The following is a 17,118-nucleotide window of genomic DNA, read 5'->3' as shown; positions in this document are numbered from 1 at the left end:
GGAATAATGATCTCTTTCTACCACCTCGGCAAAAATTCACATTGCATACTGTAAATTATTACTTCCTGGGTGACTGACTACATTTTCTAGAGTAACATTAGTACTTCCACACAGCAGGCACATTTGGTGTTTTTGGTATTTCTCCTTTGGCAACTTTGTAGACTAGCCAACCACCACTCAAGCTGAAGAAGGACAAACAGCCGTCACCTTCTTTGACGCTAAAATGAATAACTACGAAAGACAACTGGTTGAAGCCTGATACTGATCTAGATCCAGAACCAGAACCAATCATTTTAAAAAAAAGCCTGGATTGGCCCCAGTACAGATGGGAACACCGCTACTTATAATGTCCCTGTATAAGGATCATCATCTTCAACAAAACTCTGAAGCAAGTCATCACTTACAAAATAGCACAGCATGACCGTAGTGGCTTTATCCCCACCGTGACATCACAATTCATACGGCATCTTCTTTGACCTGGATCGACCAAAATATTTAGGGACTGACTATATCCACCATTTCTATATAAACCATAAGGAATGTCGAACTGCCTTATTATCCCTCCAACTGAACATGTGTGGAAGCACCTGCTTGTAACACGCTCTGTGTTAGTCATTGAAGCAGCTGTTTCCTTGATCATACATTACATGACATGGCTGTGATGAATATTTCAGCTTCATCTTTGTGCAGCTGCTCTAATTCTGCTTCAACAGTGCTGGGTCAATGATGCACGGAAAGCGCCAATTTGTTACTGCCGAGTTCCTTTGCCATCTTTCAGTGTGTCTTTTTTCGAACACAAAACAAAGCTATCGTTCTTCTGTCTGCCAGCTTCCGTACAGGTCGCCAGGCCTTCAGGCTGTTAATGGCACTTGGAGAGTGGTGGCATTCGATGCGGGGAACAAAGACCCTCTTCAGCACCGTCTGTTTCCTCACAGCTACAGCCAGGCCTTCTGCGCAACACGTGGCTATTAATTGTGATGTACTGTAGTGGGGAATAATAGGCACAGACTCTCTAGCAGAGCAGAGGAAAGGACGAGAGAGAGGGAAACATGATGTGACTCTGTTGGACTTTATTAAATTCAATTAAAAATAATTTTGTTTTGTCTTTTTTGCCTACCTAGCATCACCAATAGAGAAATTGTAAAATTAGCATTTTGCCAAAAACACAGCTGGAAATGTAGCAGCAGACTGTTAGTCTTGTTAATATATTTAGTTCAAGCTGGGCTCAGACTGCAGGAGTTCTGGGCTTATTTGTTCCCCAAATTCACTCAACGGGCAGGGAACTCTGATCTGGCTCTGTACTTTCACAACCACTCTCAAACCTCTGGGACAGAATCATCGGAGCCTGGTTAATATAAAACCTGATAAGGATTTAAAACTACAAGGACACAGAGCAGCAGCTGATGAGTGTCAAGAAATGACAAACATTCTGACCCCTGAGGAAGAACAGAAACCCCATTTTGATCAAGTCTCCCGTATTTACTCATCTGCACTCTTTAGCCTTCTACTTTTTTTTTTTCCTCACTGCAAAGTGTTAGAAGACAAAGCTATTGGACACTCTTTTGTTTACACTTTCGATAAGTCATGTGGGACAGAACTGACCGTCCTGGATAGTCTGAATAATATCCTGTTGGCCACATCCAGGCCATGCATTAATACCCGTCCTGGGGAATCCAATGACCAGCATGAAGTGCACGTACACACAGGACACATCAAGGACAGATTTCAGTCATTGCAGGGTACTACTCTTATTAATCAAATATGGTAATACAATAAGTCTCAACACACCACAAACAGGTGTTTGTGGTCTTGACGCTGCAGTAGGTAGCGATTCATTAGAAAAAGCAGATGTAAGAATTTGGTTATAAATTACAAATTGTGATGGTGTTTATGGAACTGAGATCAGATCTCCAGTGCTGGCTGGGGACTCATGTAGAGACACATTTTACCACACTTGAACAAGGTGTTTAAACCTGGCCACTTGTCAGATGAATGGGACCGTAACATGTGCATTGTCGTAGTTTGAGAAATTTGTTGATTAGAAGGAAGGATATGTTGTGTGTGATGTACCTGGATTCAAAAGGACGCACAGAGTCCCCAACACTAGATTAAAAAGAGTAACTCTTTTATCCTTCAGTCCGTCTATATGTTGAGTCAGGCAGGGTCTTAAGGGTGCCATGAATAATTGTCAATGCGGGGACAGGGAGGCGCTGCAGCCACTTTGATGTTTGTATACCACGTCACATGTCTGAGCTTATATTTTGCCCATTGTCTGATATGTCTGTATAATGTTTGTCTGATGTCATATTGTGTAGTGTTCTTTAGTTATGAGAAGCAAGTGTCTTGGATGCAAGAAAAATTTCAGGAGAAATTCTGATTAATGATCTGAATCGTTTTTTTTTTCCTGTTGTTTTTTCTTTACTTTGCAGGTTCCTGTTGCACAGACCTAGTGGATCTGGATGTGGTTGCAATCGTGCATAATGGCAAAACCAAATTAACAAAGTGACATTAATTTACAAGGTACAAAAAATACTAAATCATAACAACGTAATTAGTTCAAATACCAAATATAATGCAAATTAAGGTTATTAACATAGTTCTTAGGACCAACGCGCCTGTTTTTTAAAGATGGAAGTTTGCACTGACATTCAGCTACAGACCCAAGCTTGTTTTGATTTTAACCGACTCACCCAACAGGACAATACCGGCAGATATGGAATGCAACGCACCAAAATATTCAGAGGCTCCATCTTAATCTTCCTGCTGCCCATCTTTGACACCGGCCTTGCCTACAGGCCTCGCATGAGCTCTGGTCAGAGTCTCTTTCTCCTCTGAGCTGGCCATTGTTGCGGGGGCTGATAAATATTTACTCTTCCCAGCTTGGCAGGGAAATGAGTGGGAGGGGAGAGGGACCCATTGTGACAGAGGGGTCAGAGACGCTGACAAGCCAGCAGGGTCCTTCCCTCCCCACTGGCACCTAAAAGCCCAATACACTATTGGCTCTGCACTGGGACACATCCAGTGCCAGTGATGGTTTTGAGCTGGGATGTTCGCGGTTGTGTGTGGGTGTGTGGTGTAGGGAAGAGAGGGGGTTAGAAAAAGAGAGGGGATGGGAAAAAGAGAGAAAGACAGCGAGACAGTGTAGAAGGAGACACGGCCTGGAGGAAAAAGAGCTTTTGAAAAGGAGAGAGGAGAAGGTTCCCCTTTGAGAGCTGTTTACATGAGAGACCACCAGCAGAACTCACGAGACAATAGAGCAAAGAGGATCCACAACAGCAGACAATGCCGACTGAAAGAAAAGAGACACTGGTGTTATGAATACACATGTCCCTCCAGGCTTCATCTCCCCACTTACCCACTTCTTCACAAAGGAAACCCAATAGTCATTTTTCCGTAGCAGAACAAAACAGGGCTTTCCAGGGGCAGACAAATTTAAATCACCTATATCAAAGCAACAATATTTGTTTAGTTACAGTTCTTTACAGAATAGGCACAAGAGAATAGCTGCTGGTAGTGCTCAGTGGGAAATCCAGTGAGAAAGAACCCGACTAAGTCCTCACTAGTCTGAGCCTTCAGGTCAAAGCTCTAGCCTTCAGCCGTCCACCCCCTCCGCCCCCTCCCTCGTCACGTCAGCGGCTCCACATGTTTGGATATCTCTTACTGAAAAAATAATGGTCCATGTACACACTCGCGCAGACATGTGCAGCAGGTCAGCCAGGTGCCAAACGCAGACGTATAGGTCGAGCTTCCTACTAGTTAGATCAAGGCGAAGAAATCCTCAGCGCCTAGAACAATAAACAGAGCTCAGATTTGCATTGATCTGAAGTGGTGTGTCCCTGCCTTCGCTTCATTTATCATTTCCTCTCCCATTCCCCGGTTATAAGATCTGTTTCCTGTCTGAGAAAGGCTCGGGAATGAAGAGTGGGCGAACTCAAAGCAAATGTTCCTCAGACGATGGGCTGAATTATACATGAGCCTGGTAAAACTGCATACTGTGGACAGGAGACAGCGCAGCTGATACAACACCATATAGAGACATTATGTGTGAGAGCATGGAATCCAAAAGTGAAAGTGGTCCAATAATTATAGGATCCTTGATAAGTTTTAACACGATGCTTTTTAGTTGACCCTGCTGTTCAATACCGAAACTGAACAGGGAAACATAAAACTACAAAGTGTAAAGTAGCCTACGGTATTTGTAACGGAGGACATAAGTGGGGCTCAGAATCAGATTCTCTCTGGTGAAATGGAAGTTTGCATTGCAGTGTGTTTTAGAACCATTATTGTGAATGATTTCTGTGTGCAATAACGTCTTGTCTGGATACAGCATCTGGTATTATTCCATCTGTACTGTAGACACAGACAATTCCGTCCGCTTCATTAAAGTCCCATTCAATAAGAATACTGTATATTTTTCTTCTAATAACCTCATGAGAGTCAAGCCAGATGGATTAGGTCTCCCATTTTTCATTTTCTTGCGTAACATGCAGGAAATGCTCAGATATGCTTGTAATACAGTGCTGTAATTAGAGGTTTGACATTTTCCTTGTGGACATGTCAACCGTCCATTATTACTGATGGTATATGCTTTTAGAAGTGAATCTACACGTCTTTAACACTGATAAGATAAAGATTTGTTAGTTCATTGGGTACACTAGTTAAAAAATGATGCATTCTAATATAACAGCCTTTCACAAACATTTCACTACTTGATTCAGCGGCGTTAACATTTTTGTAGCACTGCTGAATTGTATTTTGTTGTATTCATATTTCTATTTTTTTGCCATTTATTTATTTTTAGTCAGTGGGCTATGACGAAAAAGCATCTCAAACTACAAACCTACAAAATGCTCATCCACTTGAATCGCCGCCTTTCTGGTGCTGTTTTAACAGAAACTTAACATCACAACTCACAACACCAACGCAGAGATTTTTGAAAGCATCTGTTATTGGTCAAAAAGCATGTAAATGGTTCAAAATGTTTCAACATTAGCAGTTTGTCATCACACTCATTGTCCCCTGATATTAGCACATGGTTTCATTACACCGAGTGAGGTTTAATCATAAATCACACTGCAGACGCATTTCAAGAAAATCTGATTTTAGCTGGAGAGCTGCCTCCATCTGAGCTAATACCCTGATGTCACTGTTGCACTGCACCTGCTTCTTGTTAGCGCCAAGGAGTGGTGTTCTCCCCAGTGCCCCTCAAACAATAACATCAAGAAACACAACAGATTATTAAAATCAACAAATCATAAACCTTAATGAAGACACAATCCACAGCCGTCGCAGCTGATGCTTATAATGAAGCACACAACGCACGACTATCTGCCAGCGTCAGGTTATTGGACATGAGCTGGCTGCCACAGGCGTCTTCAGAGAGACACCAGCAAAGATAAAACATCCCCGAACCAGTCATTAGGCTAATAAAGCCTGGTGGATAACCTGGGGGCTTGGATGATGGCGTGGCAGTCATTTACAACTCTCCACGATCAAAGTTAAAGAAGACTTTGTTTTTTTGTGTGTGTGTGTGTGTGTGTGTGTGTGTGTGTGTGTGTGTGTGTGTGTGTGTGTGTGTTGGCGAGGGAGGCACAATGAGCTGACTGCCAGGCTCAGCCCAAATGTACAGTCAGCCTAGTAATCAAAGGTTCCAAAGCACGAGACGCAAAACACAGCTGCTGGTGGAGAACAAGGGGGAGGATCAGTCACTGGTTACCGTCAGAATTATTTGAGGGAGCAAGCTAAGAATCATTAGTTGAAATCACGAAACCCTTTTCCCTTAAGTGCGGCTTATGGCTCTGTGGTCGGGGCGCCATAATCTACGTCGGCGCGAGCCATTTATACTTCCAAACGCTAGTCGGCGCTGCGTGTTTTTTGCTAGTTGGGTTATTTTTCAACTTCCTTCCTTTTATCTCTGAACCTCCTCAGCCAACCCTTCCTCCATGTGTTCCATCTGTACTGATCCAAAACAATCCATTGAAAAATCTCGTAGATGGAGAAGCAGCCGGAAATACTGAAGCACAAATACACTAACAGCAAGTGGACCAATCACTCTTGCGGTCTGAGCCACCGCCACGTGTAGTTACTTTTCTAGGGAGTTGCACGTCAGGCTATGGCATCAGGGTCTGCCTAGGATCTGGGCTGTCGCCGTAGCTATGGCATCAAATTGACGCAGGAGCATAAACCACGGATTAGCCACCCTCTTTCAAGTTTTCAAACAGTCACTCGGTATATCTTATGTCTTGGTATGTGTGTATTAGGGCTGTTAAAATTAATGCGTTACCGTTAAATAATCTATCATCATAATTAATCTGATTTTAAAAATTTATGTAATTAACCCATCTGCAGCGCAGAATGACTCTGGCAATGCATTTTGGGCATTTTGTCTAAGTATAGTTACCGTCAGACATTTGCAAATGGAAGACAGCAGACAGCAGAACCAACCGATAAAGATGGTAAATGTGAATGCAAAAAAAACGAAAAACAAAAAAACAAAAAAACAAGACAGAACAGTCGGGAGGTCACTACCTGATCAACTGCCCATTTGCGCATTAAGTGCATTACAATTTTTCATCAGATTAATCAAGATGATGGATTAATCCACGTTAACGCCTTAATTCTGCGTGATGATCTCATTCTGTTTCAGGCGGGATTTTATTTTTGAAGTTGCCACAATAGCTGGAAAAGCTTTCATGGCGCATTTCATCGAGAAGGAGGACTGAAATACATAGATGACCCACCTTGTGTAAGACAAAAAAAAAAAGAACATTAACCACTGACGGAAAACAGCCCAAGCACTCCATCAGCACATGTGCCATGTGAGTGAGGCAACTGTTTAGGTCGGGTTGGACAAGTTTAATCCGATCTTTAATCAACAGCTGGGCACCCAATGCAACAGTGCATAAAGCACTAAGTTGGAGTTATAGCCCAAGAGGTTTTTTGGCTGATACCATGCTGAGTATTGGTATTTTAATCTGGTAAATCCATAGGGCAAAGATATGCACTAAGCATGGCATTTCACATTTGAATGGAAGAATCAATCATTTCTAAATGACTTCAGACATATTGTTCCTGTAATGTATGTTTAAGTTATTATCACATACATACCTGGATGCCAATATCCCAGCGTAACCGGCGAAACATAGCCTGACATGCTGTGAAGCAGCTCTGCATTGTAACTATGCAGGGGCCTGGATTAGCGGCGGCGTGCGTTTGAGCTACCAGTGAGACATGAAATACGATCCATGGATTTTAAAGCTTTTCAGATGCCAAAGCACCTCATAGCAAATTATAATGCTCTGACATGGACAATTATTGCAGCAGGAATTGTCTCTGTTTGCAGCCCCAGCTCAGTCACAGGACCGGCCTTAACAGGTTGTAGCACCAATTAATGAAGGGAATTCTTTGTAAAGCTTGAGGAACCAACACTTTCTACACTGTAGTAGACTACATTAGATTAACCATGCTAATAATAATAATAGTAGTAGTGTTTGTTCATTATGTGTATTTTTCAATTCAATTTACAGAATCCAGGGCCTGAAACACTCAGAGCAAGCACCACCAAGATAAAACTCTATCTGCTTTAGGCCAGCTGAGTCAGCCTTAAGCACACTAACACCAATTAGTTCCCCCATGCAACTGGTATTTTATTCAGCATAATTTTGGTCAACTTGATCAAAGCTGTAATTTCCTGTAGGAAACGATGACACTCAAAAGGGAGTACATAAACACACGGGCTGTGTTGATCTAAAATGTACCGAGGGTCAATTCACAGCCAAAAGTAGCTCAGCACCACCAAAAAACATTTAATAATTAATGATTATTATTTGCAGATTTTCGCTTAATGACCAGGCCAGTGTTTACTTCCTAAAGGGCTTACCAAAGCCTGTGAAGTGTATTTAAAGGAGAGTCCATGCAGCTGGAGTCCGGGCAGCGCTGCGGAGCTCGGAGTCCAGCAGAATCAACAACAGACACTGTGCATGTTCCAGAACAGCCACAGCTGCTCCTTTCTAGCTCCGTTCTCCACATTTAACCATGATTATACGCGCACAATGCTAAATGAACCCAGGCGCGCACACACACGCGCGCGCGCTACACGGGGGACCCTTCACACGTACACGCAAGGTTCGCAAACACCCTCACACAGACGTGTTGTCCGAGCTATACACTAAATGCCTTATGCGTAGGTGCGCACAAACACAGGCCCGGCTTTGTGTTGGTCTCATCCGAACGTGACAGGGCAGCCAATGATGTGAAGGAACGAGCTGGGAGGACAGACCGGCGCCCAACTTGAACCTGCCGAGACTCCAAACACGGAGAGTTGTTGGCCGACTGACGTTGCCCCGAAAGCTTTTCAGCAGGTCAGGGCAGAGCGGACCCGAAAAGACAGATTGAGTGACTGTAAGAAATGTGTGTGTGTATTTGTGCGTGAAAGACCGAATTGCTGCCTAAGCTCAGATTTATACTTCAGCATGAAGTCATACGTTGGACAAGTAACCACGCGGTTCAACCCCAACTGTTGATACTATTTTTCTTGGTGGGGATAATTTGCGAGTGGCCATGCACCATCACACACCGCTACAACCACAAATCATGTGACATGTTTTGAGAGAAAATTACCCGCAATTTACACATTTGTGCGGCCAGAATTGAATATATATAAAAATAAATAAAAGTGAATGAGAGATAGTTGAATTTATTTTCCCTGACTGTAGCCATGAATCCAGTTTAAAGGTCTGCGGGGGCACTGGGAGCTGTGAGCCGTACGTAAACAGCCTTACCTTGCTCACTGACCCCGCTGTAACGAGGTGAAGAACAAACATCCTCACCTTTTACTGGGGGCTTGTCTGAACTCGCCAGACAGAGGCAGAGGGGAAAGGAAGAAGGCCAGCAAGTGGTTCTCAACTCCGAGCAGGTTTTCTTTATTAGTCTGCTTGTGATTAAGGGACACTGATGAAAGGGCGCAGACTTTTCCTTCAGCCATCCCGATTGTTAAATTGACTGTGCGGCACGAAAAAAAGTGAAGGAGGAGGGGTTTTACGTTGGGATCCTGATAAATGGTTGTACACATGCTGATGTCAGATAGCAACAACAAAATAAGGAACCTATGAGGTAGAAGTTGGATGGCCTCTTTTAACCTCGGCTTATAGGTTTGTGGACATTGCTGTGGCTATGGGCCAAAAGATAAAACGCACACAAAAGTTAAAGCAGAGTGTAGCTTGTTTTGAAAATCCCAAATACACCTTTCTGGTATCATGAAGGCAACCTAGTACAAGCAGAAAATAGTCCTAACAGAAGGGCTGGACAGTATAACGGTTCATACCGAATAGTGTTTTTTTTCTCCTTATGATATAAATTTTTAATATATCGGCATACTGGTGTATTTGATTGCACAGTGGTCGGAAAGGTGCGCCACGAGACACTGTTTAAGACCGAACCATTTTCAACTGCTTCTAAACAGGCATGGTGCGACTGCATCTATGCCAGGGTGGTGAAGATGAAAGCGTCCTTAAAATGAAGTGGCAGAATGAGAGGACTTGTGCCAAAATAAAAAAAAAGGTGCCATGTCGGTTGTTAAGGGTATTTTTTAGGGTGACCAGACGTCCCCGATTCTGGGGACTGTTCCCGTTTTGGGTGACCTGTCCCTTGGTTAAAGCTGCCCCTGAAAATAGTCCTCAATTTTACCTTTTTATGAGTGAGAAAAAAATGTTTGCACACAGACTATAATTATTACGGTAGCCAGTCGTGCTACTATTGACGTTACAGACATAGCAGTTTAAATATGAATAAATATGTGAAAATAAATGAAACTGTAATTGTCCCTGTTTCTTCATTTCATCTTGCTAAAGACCTACTCAAACTGACCCAAACTTCCCCCGTCCACTAAATTATTGTAGGTCGACTTTACTGCTTTACTGCTGTGTAAATCAGCCGTGAAATACAACAACAATACTACTGCAATGCACAAATGGCGTCTGCTAATGCTAACAGAGGAACGGTCCCAATCATCTCAACAGCAGTTTTCACTGTCTTAAGTTATTAGACCTTTAGAGATATACCACTTTTTCTTTTTTTTTTTAATCCGAGCTACATTATATCATCTTGCAACGCGCTGTGAAGTACTATTAAATTCTATCGACGGTGCCGATTTATACAGGCTATACAAATGTGCAGCGAACAGTATTGATAAGCTCATGTGTTTATGTTCAGTTCTGTTGTTCTATTAGTGACATTCTACTGTCTTTCTACTGTGTTTCTATGTGTGATGCCATTGGCTAGTCGACTCAAGTTTAATCACGAGTCGACTTTAAAAATCCAAAGTCATTCGAGCCCTAGTCTGGAGTCACTTTCATGAGAACTGATTGTTCCCAACCAAGATGTGCTCATTTACCGTCAGTAAATCGTGACTCACAATGTTTCCCTTCTAACCAAACAAATTCTTGTCTTGGCTCCTAGACAAACAGTAAATCAGAAAAAAACAAAAAAAACAAATAGGATGATTTCTTTAGGTCTTTAATTCAAGTGTTTGATCAAATGCTGAATGTCTTACCTGTAGGATGACAATGGAGCGTGCTCTACATCTATTCATGCGTCCAGACTCTTAAAAGTCCTCACAGAAACGGGAAAATCTGTGGAGAGACACAAAGGCAACATTCATTTGTCAATGGCCTCGTTTTTTTCAGCATACATTCAAATCACTATTATGACTTGGACAGGGGCCGTGACCCACTCTGCAGAAGTATTTTCCACTAGAGTAACAGATGAGCAGCACTGAAACTAGAATGCTTCTACAACGGCTACATCTGTACTTTAAACAAGGAAAGAAATCAGTGCTAATTTTCCAGAAAAAGTACCCTGGAAACAAGCCATTCAAAGCTTTCCAGCTACAGAGACTGGTCTGCAAGAAGAAGAAAAAAAGCATAAACTGGCGGAGAACACAGGAAAAGGACTTCAGAGCCTAATGGCTGCAATGCACACATACAAAACAACAACACTGAAGCACACACACACACACGTATTCACTAAATCTGCAAGTCTTTTCTCCCCCGTGACCCTCCAGCTGAGAGGTCATACCACTGCTGGGCTACCTCGGCCTGTTAATAAGGTCTGGGGAGGTATCTTAATGGTGAAGATTACACACACTGACAGATCAACACCCAGTGTCTACAGGCTAAATGTGATGACTTGACAGGTAAAGAGAAGAGGAGATGAGAATGTCTGATAGTAGGCAGCGGGAATAGAAGGCTATATCCCCCTGCCTGTGACGCCAGCCCAGGAAGGGACAGGTAGCCTAATGACAAGCTCCCGATACGTCCCTGAGCAAGTCAAACGGCCCCACAGAACAGAAGGCCATTCAAACCCGACATATGGTCCACATCACCAATTACTAAGGTGTGCGTCGATAGGGAGGAGATGAAGAGAGCGGTAGCCACAGAGGGAGTTTAAATATGGACAGATGAGGAGACGAGGAACTTTTAGTCAATTTAGAGCCCACGACCCTAGGTCAGGGGAACCTATTTAACCCAGAGTAATGGCTGAACGTTCCTCCCTGGCTTCCCCGTGTCAAACAGTAGAAGAATAGTCATTTGAGTTATTTAAGCCATCAACCAACACCACATTCCTTCTTTATTTTGTACATGCATAGAAGATATTAAGCCCAGCAAGAGGGGGAGAAAAAAGTTCAAAGCTATATTTCCAAGGGGGTGAATAAGGAATAAGGACTTTTCTATGAATACGTTTTTGTAATTGTTTTAAGGTGTTTTTTGCAGTGTTTTTTATGTATCATATTTATCTATTTTTGTTTTTGTTTTTTCATTTTTTTTGAATACTGGATCTTTTATGAGTCCTTTTTATCCTGTTTTTATTGTGCTCACAGACCTTGTTTTTAATGCAGGGCTTTGCTCTGTTTTTCCTGCCTGGTCCATTGAACCACAGGCCAGAAGCCACATGATAATATACCCGAGACACACTTTCATGTGTTCTCCGGCTGGTACATATGTACTGCATGTATGATTGCATGTGATTGGTTGGCCGGATGCCACATGACCAAGCCCAGTGTGTTTCTTGATGACCCTGATGAAGACCACGAGCTGAAACATGTCGGTCTAATGAAGTTGTTCTATGCATTATAAATGGTGCTGGAGTATTGATCTTCCTACAGTTTCTTTTCCTCCTCCATGCACCTTGGAAGCAGATGAAGTGGCGTCATTTATACTATTTTTTCTACAGTTATTCAAACCAGAAAAGCAGAAACATTATGCTTAAATCACTTATGAAGAACATGCTTCCTTTTTGACCTTAAATATGGGTTTATGGTCGTCTCCACCCTTAAAAATTGGATTGGAAATTTAGATACACTTTTGGACTCCAGGGATTGTCTAATCACAGCCCCATCCATAGTAATCATCTCTTCCTTCCTCCCAGCACAGATGCAGCCTTTTCTCTGTGGCAGCGTACAGGCCTGGTTAGGTTCAGGGACCTCTATACTAATGATGTCTTTGCCAGCTTCAGTGAAAATTTTAACCTTCCAAAATCTCTTTTATTCCAATACTTCCAGGTCTGTGACTTTAAATCAAATATCACCTCTTTACACCTGCCTACACACCTTAATGTTCCATCTTAGTGAGACATCTCCTGATAAAATCAGAAAAGATTGGGAAGAAGAACTTGGTAGAGTCGTAGATAACAGTTCCTCTAACTCCAGGTTTAATTTGTACTATATTTTCTTTACTCTCCAACATTTATTCAGATACATGAAACAGAGCACATCATCACAGAAAACATGACACACATGTTTTGGTCCCGTCCCCGTCTGCAAGATTACTGGACAGCTATTTTTAAACATCCTGCAGAGGCACTAAATGTGAAGTTGACGTCATGTGCAGAACTGGTCATTTTTGGAGTATTATCAGATTCCCAAATAATTACAAGAAAGTTTAAGGATGGTATCGGCTTTGCATCCTTATCGGCACGTAGGAGAATTTTGTTGGAGTGGAAGTCGCCGTTTGCCATCAAAGCTTCCATGTGGCTTAAGGACGTCATGCTGTACGTAGAAAATCAACTTGTCATCATACTTCAGTGACAATGCTCCTGCTCTGCATGTTGCTATCATCTGTGCATGCAAAGATCCAAACAGTGTTTTATTTTTGTCATTTGACCTTCAAGGTGTTCCCCATTCCTTGCAGGAAACATGTGAACATAGTGTGTTGAGGAACTCAATCTTCCTTGATAATTTAGTCCCAGTTTGACTCTAATTAATACAACCATCTCGTAGACAATTCCCATCCAGGCCAGGTCAGCGGTAGGCCAAGAACCAAGCATGCATGCACCAATTAATCCAGTGGCCGGGGTCACAGTGTGCTCCCATTTCCAAAAAAGTCACTCAAATTCTGGGGATTCAAGTCCAGGAATCCCCCACCCAATGCCACACACATTACAAGACTTCAAATAAATAAAACTGCAGGGACTCTGAGGTTCTGAAAGAGCGCCGCTCCAATTAAAGGGGTTGGTCAAAAACCTCAGTCACTTGTTCCAAAGTAAGACGGTTAGCCCAAAAGGAACTTCTCCCCAAATTCCTACCTTTCTACAATTCAGAATATGTTCCCTTTGAGCCGGTGAAGACACAAACAATCTGTTGATTCAGTGGCAGAATCCTTCCCCCTAAGCCGTTATTTGCTTTAGCGGCGATGACACAAGGGGAGGAATTTGAGCAATGCCTGTGTATCGTAGACTCATTTCCTCTGAGGGAGAGCCATCTCCAGACAGACAAGACGGCACTGAAACCTGGCTTATTCCTGCTCTGCATCTGGGACAGCCAGCGTCCTTCAGACACATTGCACGCCGGTGTTTCCACGCTGAGTGGTATGCTCTTTGACATGCACTCACTGTCACAGCCTACTTTCTAACCGTTTGTTCCTAAGTTGCAAACATGTAATGGCATGAAGGATTCATACACTTTGAATCATTCATGAAACTATATTTTCCAGTGACCTCCCTAGACTCGAAAAGAATGAAAGCCCATCACTCATCACTTGTTTGCTTTGTCTGAATGATGCGTGGCACGTAATCGCTAGCTATCGAGAGCGCAACTTTGTCTGGAAATGTCCTCTTTTATGATTTTCAATTTTGCGAGGAAATGACTAGCAACCTTTAGGATTCCAAAGAGCTTTAGGTCTAATTCAGTGCAAATGGAAGCCTCACCAAATTGTAAGGGATCAAAGTAACCTCATAACTACACCACTTTCAAGTAGAAAATGAAAAGCGTGAAAGGGCAAAGCATGTTCTTTCTCCAATGGGATCAACTCAAACTCAAGCAGCCTTGAGAAAACATTTCTTGTTCATTAAGGGATCAATGCCAAGAATTAATGTGGAGCATTGCCATTTTCTTTCATTCTCTCTTTCCCCTTGGCCCACCCTGATATTTTCCACTGGCAAATTAATGATATGTCATGAATTTACATGCTAGTAAAATGTACTGTAGTTTAAAGTGCACTGAAGGATGCCCTTTTTGTCAAGTATTTCAAAGTCAAGGAAGAGAGACGGAACGCGCCACGCAATCAGATTAGCGATCTTTGCTATTCCTGGTCGCGAGCCAAGAAGCGTCAACCCGCTCCTCTCTGCACTTGTGTCTTTTTTCAGCTGTCCGATTCCATGCCAGATATGCAAATTGCTTGTGAAAGTCACAGGGGTTCATACGGGACCAGTCGGATTTTAAAAAGGCAACAAAAAAAAAGAAGCCTGTATCAAATGACATATGGATATCAACATGGGAGATCTCCAGTGATGAAAGCGGCAGTGTAGGGAGAGAGCCTGGAAAGGCAACAGTTAGACCAAACCAGGCTGTGATGTTTAATAATCACAGGATGATGTGGCAGCTTTTAAAGGGGATGAATAAACTTTAGAATCAAATTAACGTAAAGTTTTAATCCCGTTACAGTTTGTAAAAACCTGCCTGGCTGAACCTACCTTTACACACTTTCCGAGTACTTCGGCCAAGGTGCATTGGATAAGATGAATACTCACATGCACAGGCAAGTATACATCCACCCACACACACACCTGTCACCTCACCTTGTGTGGGTGGATGCCTCATTCTAACATCCCAGATCCCAGATAAACAGAGCAACAAGTAGGGAGATGGTGCGTTTCATAAATCACTGAAGTACTGCTTCGGGTGGAAACGAGGCCATTGGCTTGAGGCCTTAAACGCGAGAAAATGTGGCATGTGATTTTAGTGATTCATTAATCAGCATGAAAACTGTTTGCAAACTCGCCCTGAATAAACCTGCCTAAATCAATTTTCAGACACCAGCATGGTCCCAAAGATCAGGTAGAGTTCCACAGCGAAGCATCCCGATGCTCGAAAAGCATCAATCAAGGAGATTTGCCTCTTGTTTAGATTTCTTTTTTTTTTGCCTCGTGAAATGACAAATGGGCACAAGAGCAGGTCGGAGCACACAAGACGTCAGCCTTGCAGCTGTTCCTGTGTGCCTTACTACCATCACTGTTTGTGTTCCCAGGAGAGGAGGACAAAGCGCTTCCAGGTCACCCACTAACCTGCCTTCTCATTATGAAAGGTCATCCTGTTGGAACACAGCGCTGACCTCTCATGCCAAAGGTTACTTATAAAGAAGGAGGATGGAGAGGAAGAGGGGAGGGGAGATTAGAAGGTAAGAAAGGAGTGCGTAAGGGGTAAAGCGAGCAAGAGTTAAGACTAAGAACAATCAAGTCTCACCCCTCACCTTCATTTAACCTCATCATCAATCTTAAAGCTATTTATTCCTGGCTTCACAAAGTTGTGTCCAAAATAAACTGGGCTTGCTCAAGGCACTGCTTGAGGACAAAAAGCAGCAAATAATCAGATTTGAATTCTCCAAATAAGGCCCCTTTGCTGCTCTAATGGGAAGGCTTTTACGTCGCTCCCCACTATTTCCAGGTTTCCAAGTGTTTGGCATTTGGCAAAGGCCGGGGTGAATGCCTATAGATGGCATTGCTCTTAGATCACAGCAAGCTCATTAGCTCTGACCCGCTGTTGCGTTCACTCAAACCAGACCAAAGACGTGATCGGGTGGAAATTCAAAGAGGGGAGAGGAATGGGAGGGGGGGGGGTGACGGAGCAGATATGTTTCCCTGGATAAGGCCGAACCTTCCTGTAAAGACTTCCTGAATTAAGCCTGGAAAACAAAACACAAGTGATATCCAAGTGATATCCAAGGGTGACGCCGTCAGTGCTCTGCAATCCAACATCCTTGGTTGTGTACAGTAGACATGAGGATGGCAGGGTTGGGCGTATGCTGAGGGTTACAACATCTGGATCTTGTAGTACATGCCGCTGGAGATTTTGATGGCCTCCCTCTCAACTGAGCAACAAGCGCTTTCTCTGTCCATCCACGCTGCTTCCATCCCCCTCCTGTTTGCTTTGTCCTCCTACCCTTCACTCCATGCTCTATTCTCTACCCCTTTCCTTCAGACCCATGTGAAAACTCCCAATTACCGGAAACATGAGAAGTGCTAACAGTTGGACATGAACTTGGAATATGCAAAACACAGGGGCCTTTAACAAGAGCCATACTGAAATGTGATTGAATGCGTCAGCAGGTCGTAAAAAGCCCCCTCAAGATCAATGTAATTATGAAAGCTTTACGTGGAGGACTTTCCGGACTGGGAGTGACCGGCGACGGGAAGAGGAGGAGGAGGAGGGTGTTGCCAGCATTATGCTCCACCGGCAGAGTCCCATTTTAACCCAACAAGTGGTGAACAAGCAAGGTCTTCCAGCTGCCTTCCATCAGCGGCTATAATAGAGGAGGGTAAAGAAAGACGGGACGAAAGAAAAGAGGTTTGTAACACCTGCAGCAGGGTGCCAGCAAACATTCCTTGGTCGTCCGGCCCCTTGGTGATGCACTCTATAAATCCTTGTGATTAGCTACTGTAGCGGACTTAAGTGCCACTTAAATCAAACCATGTAGGGGAAGTTGTTGTGACCTCCAAAGTTAGGCCCAGGTGACTATTACAAAAACAAAGCTAGCTCTGTTTCTTTAATAAGAGAGGATGGAGGGAGGAATGGTGTGATGGAGGTGTATGGCAAGGACAAGTGTGCTTGACAAAAGGTTTGCCATGATA

At 43.2% G+C, this 17,118-nt stretch overlaps 1 protein-coding gene across 3 annotated transcripts in view; it reads right to left on the bottom strand.

The window, feature by feature from the left end:
- Nucleotides 1–17,118, bottom strand: part of disp1 (dispatched homolog 1 (Drosophila)) — an 85,691-nt gene that overhangs the window by 48,495 nt on the left and 20,078 nt on the right. For all 3 annotated transcript variants that reach the window (XM_047574204.1, XM_047574203.1, XM_047574205.1), the window contains exon 3: nucleotides 10,550–10,628. The gene's annotated coding sequence lies outside the window, so the exon portion shown is untranslated. The remainder of the gene's footprint in view (nucleotides 1–10,549; nucleotides 10,629–17,118) is intronic.

The sequence above is a fragment of the Mugil cephalus genome, chromosome 21 (genome assembly GCF_022458985.1).
Source record: "Mugil cephalus isolate CIBA_MC_2020 chromosome 21, CIBA_Mcephalus_1.1, whole genome shotgun sequence".
Classification (NCBI taxonomy): Eukaryota; Metazoa; Chordata; class Actinopteri; order Mugiliformes; family Mugilidae; genus Mugil; species Mugil cephalus.
The sequence above is the reverse complement of the archived record's forward strand: the minus strand, read 5'-3'. Positions and strand labels throughout refer to the sequence as shown.